The 5,000-nt window shown below is 52.8% G+C and overlaps 1 non-coding gene across 1 annotated transcript in view; it reads right to left on the bottom strand.

Moving 5' to 3' along the window:
- Positions 1-1,710, bottom strand: part of LOC124590575 — a 1,910-nt gene extending 200 nt beyond the window's left edge. Inside the window, exon 1 of the ribosomal RNA XR_006976634.1 lies at positions 1-1,710. This exon is cut by the window's left edge and continues 200 nt beyond it. This is a non-coding gene — a ribosomal RNA (small subunit ribosomal RNA).
- Between the last annotated feature and the right edge of the window lie 3,290 nt (positions 1,711-5,000).

The following is a 5,000-nucleotide window of genomic DNA, read 5'->3' as shown; positions in this document are numbered from 1 at the left end:
AGCTTATGACTCGCGCTTACTGGGAATTCCTCGTTCATGGGGAACAATTGCAAGCCCCAATCCCTAGCACGAAGGAGGTTCAGCGGGTTACCCCGACCTTTCGGCCTAGGAAGACACGCTGATTCCTTCAGTGTAGCGCGCGTGCGGCCCAGAACATCTAAGGGCATCACAGACCTGTTATTGCTCAATCTCGTGCGGCTAGAAGCCGCCTGTCCCTCTAAGAAGAAAAGTAATCGCTGACAGCACGAAGGATGTCACGCGACTAGTTAGCAGGCTAGAGTCTCGTTCGTTATCGGAATTAACCAGACAAATCGCTCCACCAACTAAGAACGGCCATGCACCACCACCCACCGAATCAAGAAAGAGCTATCAATCTGTCAATCCTTCCGGTGTCCGGGCCTGGTGAGGTTTCCCGTGTTGAGTCAAATTAAGCCGCAGGCTCCACTCCTGGTGGTGCCCTTCCGTCAATTCCTTTAAGTTTCAGCTTTGCAACCATACTTCCCCCGGAACCCAAAAGCTTTGGTTTCCCGGAGGCTGCCCGCCGAGTCATCGGAGGAACTGCGGCGGATCGCTGGCTGGCATCGTTTATGGTTAGAACTAGGGCGGTATCTGATCGCCTTCGAACCTCTAACTTTCGTTCTTGATTAATGAAAACATACTTGGCAAATGCTTTCGCTTCTGTTCGTCTTGCGACGATCCAAGAATTTCACCTCTAACGTCGCAATACGAATGCCCCCGCCTGTCCCTATTAATCATTACCTCGGGTTCCGAAAACCAACAAAATAGAACCGAGGTCCTATTCCATTATTCCATGCACACAGTATTCAGGCGGGCTTGCCTGCTTTAAGCACTCTAATTTGTTCAAAGTAAACGTGCCGGCCCACCGAGACAATCACTCAAGAGCACCCTGGTAGGATTGCAACGGGGTCCGCCTCGGGACGCACGAGCACGCACGAGGCGCGTCGCACGCCTTCAGCTCGCCCCACCGGCAGGACGTCCCACGATACATGCCAGTTAAACACCGACGGGCGGTGAACCAACAGCGTGGGACACAAATCCAACTACGAGCTTTTTAACCGCAACAACTTTAATATACGCTATTGGAGCTGGAATTACCGCGGCTGCTGGCACCAGACTTGCCCTCCAATAGATACTCGTTAAAGGATTTAAAGTGTACTCATTCCGATTACGGGGCCTCGGATGAGTCCCGTATCGTTATTTTTCGTCACTACCTCCCCGTGCCGGGAGTGGGTAATTTGCGCGCCTGCTGCCTTCCTTGGATGTGGTAGCCGTTTCTCAGGCTCCCTCTCCGGAATCGAACCCTGATTCCCCGTTACCCGTTACAACCATGGTAGGCGCAGAACCTACCATCGACAGTTGATAAGGCAGACATTTGAAAGATGCGTCGCCGGTACGAGGACCGTGCGATCAGCCCAAAGTTATTCAGAGTCACCAAGGCAAACGGACCGGACGAGCCGACCGATTGGTTTTGATCTAATAAAAGCGTCCCTTCCATCTCTGGTCGGGACTCTGTTTGCATGTATTAGCTCTAGAATTACCACAGTTATCCAAGTAACGTGGGTACGATCTAAGGAACCATAACTGATTTAATGAGCCATTCGCGGTTTCACCTTAATGCGGCTTGTACTGAGACATGCATGGCTTAATCTTTGAGACAAGCATATGACTACTGGCAGGATCAACCAGGGAGCTGCGTCAACTAGAGCTGAGCAGCCGGCCGCCCGGGAGTGTGTCCCGGGGGCCCGCGCGAACACGCAAGCGTCCGCTCAATTATTCTGCAAACAGGAGGAGGCTGAGCTCCCCTGCACCATACACCTCGAAACCCTCTCAGGTCCCGGCGGCGCGCAGCGCCGTCCTAAGTACTTGGTCGGGTTCGAGAGAGGCGCAATCGCCCGGAGTTTGGCGAGTAGACGCTTTAGGTGCGACCACCCGTGCTCCCAACTGAGCTTGCCGCTGCCGACAGAGGCCCGGGAGCGTGCTGTCGTGGCATTGCCGGCGGGAGACAACACGCGCCACCTACGGTGACCGGCAGCTCCAACGCCAGCGCCACAGAAGGACAAAAGCCCCACTTGGGTGCCGAAGCGAACTCTCCCAGCACAGCGCACGCGCCAACACGTCCGCACAGCTGCGATACAAACCACCTGCGAGAACCGCAGAGGCGACCGAGCAGCAGACGGCGTCGCGGCGCCGAGCGCCGGGCGGCGGCGCATCCTCAGCGCACACAGTCCTCAATCGGACCAGCACACTGCAGATGTCCACCGCGCTTCGCACCGGGCCCGCGAGGACCTACTTTGGCCGCACGGCGCCGCGTGCAGGGTGCGCCGGCGCGCAGCTGCGCCGCCTGCCGCCTCCGTCGGCCGGCGCGCCTGCCACTGGCCGCCCCCACCAGCCGGCTGTAGCGCGTGCGCCCACGCACCGCGCGGCCAGCACGCCGGGAGGCCCCCCCTCACCGGCCGGGGACGGTCCCACCCAGCCACCGCCGCGTATCGCTTCACACCCAGATGCCATTCACGTTCGTGGGCATGGTGGGTATCGCTGGAACAACCGGTTGGTAGCTCAACCGATCGTCGCCATCACTGATTCACCTCTAGCGAGAACAACCGCACCACAACGGTTTACCAGTTGTTCATTTGCGTAACGTCACCAGCAAACGTAGGCGTCCATCGCCATTTGCAAATTCAACGATTGTTGCATGCCTGTGTCAGGTGTCACGACACACTATGTCTGCCCACATACACGCAACAACATGTGCACGCTTCGCGAACACGTGGAAGGTGGCCCCCGTACGTATGCGATGTCCATTGCGCGAACGACTGTCAACCGGCCTCTGTCGCATGTCGCAGATGTGGAACGCAGTGCACCATGCTATCACGGTGTGTGAGAAGAGACGACTACGTCTGACAACACGCGCCACTACATCAACAGACGGCTCATGCTGATCGCCATCCAGGGCATACCACACTGCAATCCAGCTCTTATAGGGAGACGACACGTAGCTGAGTGCACAACATTTGGACCGCATGGTTCGCCGTTGTTGGCGCAGTCGTTGTACGGTCACATGTACCACGATGTATCATTCAGTACATGAGGACCAATGTGCAGTACAGTGTGTGATTTGGACGTACAACATCAGCGGACAGTTGACACAGGCCGTACCACAGCGTAGGCTAAGTGCTTCGCCATGCAAATGCCAATGAACAACTGCAAATGCCAATGAACAACTGCAAAGGGCATTGAGCATGTACGTCCTGCTGCCATCCACATTACAGTGTATAGCTGCAAGGTGTTTAACATGAAGCGATACACTGGGGACCGGGCAGTGCGAGTAGCAAACTATATTGCGGGGGTTGCAGTTAGGCAACACTACACTAATTTAACGCGTCGTATGACAATTACAGAGCAGGTTAAGGCCCAACGTGTGTTGGGTTAAAGCCCAACGTGTGTTGGGTTAAGGCCCAACGTGTGTTGGGTTAAGGCCCAACGTGTGTTGGGTTAAGGCCCAACGTGTGTTGGGTTAAGGCCCAACGTGTGTTGGGTTAAGGCCCAACGTGTGTTGGGTTAAGGCCCAACGTGTGTTGGGTTAAGGCCCAACGTGTGTTGGGTTAAGGCCCAACGTGTGTTGGGTTAAGGCCCAACGTGTGTTGGGTTAAGGCCCAACGTGTGTTACGTTACGGCGCAACGTGGGTTACGTTACGGCGCAACGTGGGTTGCGTTACGGCGCAACGTAGGTTACGTTACGGCGCAACGTAGGTTACGTTAAGGCGCAACGTAGGTTACGTTAAGGCGCAACGTAGGTTACGTTAAGGCGCAACGTAGGTTACGTTAAGGCGCAACGTAGGTTACGTTAAGGCGCAACGTAGGTTACATTAAGGCGCAATATAGGTTACATTAAGGCGCAATATAGGTTACATTAAGGCGCAATATAGGTTACATTAAGGCGCAATATAGGTTACGTTAAGGCGCAATATAGGTTAGGTTAAGGCGCAATATAGGTTACGTTAAGGCGCAATATAGGTTACGTTAAGGCGCAATATAGGTTACGTTAAGGCGCAATATAGGTTACGTTAAGGCGCAATATAGGTTACGTTAAGGCGCAATATAGGTTACGTTAAGGCGCAATATAGGTTACGTTAAGGCGCAATATAGGTTACGTTAAGGCGCAATATAGGTTAGGTTAAGGCGCAATATAGGTTAGGTTAAGGCGCAATATAGGTTAGGTTAAGGCGCAATATAGGTTAGGTTAAGGCGCAATATAGGTTACGTTAAGGCGCAATATAGGTTACGTTAAGGCGCAATATAGGTTACGTTAAGGCGCAATATAGGTTAGGTTAAGGCGCAATATAGGTTAGGTTAAGGCGCAATATAGGTTAGGTTAAGGCGCAATATAGGTTACGTTAAGGCGCAATATAGGTTAGGTTAAGGCGCAATATAGGTTAGGTTAAGGCGCAATATAGGTTAGGTTAAGGCGCAATATAGGTTAGGTTAAGGCGCAATATAGGTTAGGTTAAGGCGCAATATAGGTTAGGTTAAGGCGCAATATAGGTTACGTTAAGGCGCAATATAGGTTACGTTAAGGCGCAATATAGGTTAGGTTAAGGCGCAATATAGGTTACGTTAAGGCGCAATATAGGTTACGTTAAGGCGCAATACAGGTTACGTTAAGGCGCCATACAGGTTAGGTTAAGGCGCCATACAGGTTAGGTTAAGGCGCAATACAGGTTAGGTTAAGGCGCAATACAGGTTAGGTTAAGGCGCAATACAGGTTAGGTTAAGGCGCAATACAGGTTAGGTTAAGGCGCAATACAGGTTAGGTTAAGGCGCAATACAGGTTAGGTTAAGGCGCAATACAGGTTAGGTTAAGGCGCAATACAGGTTAGGTTAAGGCGCAATACAGGTTAGGTTAAGGCGCAATACAGGTTAGGTTAAGGCGCAATACAGGTTAGGTTAAGGCGCAATACAGGTTAGGTTAAGGCGCAATA

Source organism: Schistocerca americana, unplaced genomic scaffold, assembly GCF_021461395.2.
Source record: "Schistocerca americana isolate TAMUIC-IGC-003095 unplaced genomic scaffold, iqSchAmer2.1 HiC_scaffold_77, whole genome shotgun sequence".
In the NCBI taxonomy this organism is placed as follows: Eukaryota; Metazoa; Arthropoda; class Insecta; order Orthoptera; family Acrididae; genus Schistocerca; species Schistocerca americana.
Note: the sequence above shows the minus strand (reverse complement) of the source record. Positions and strands in the feature narration are given on the sequence as shown.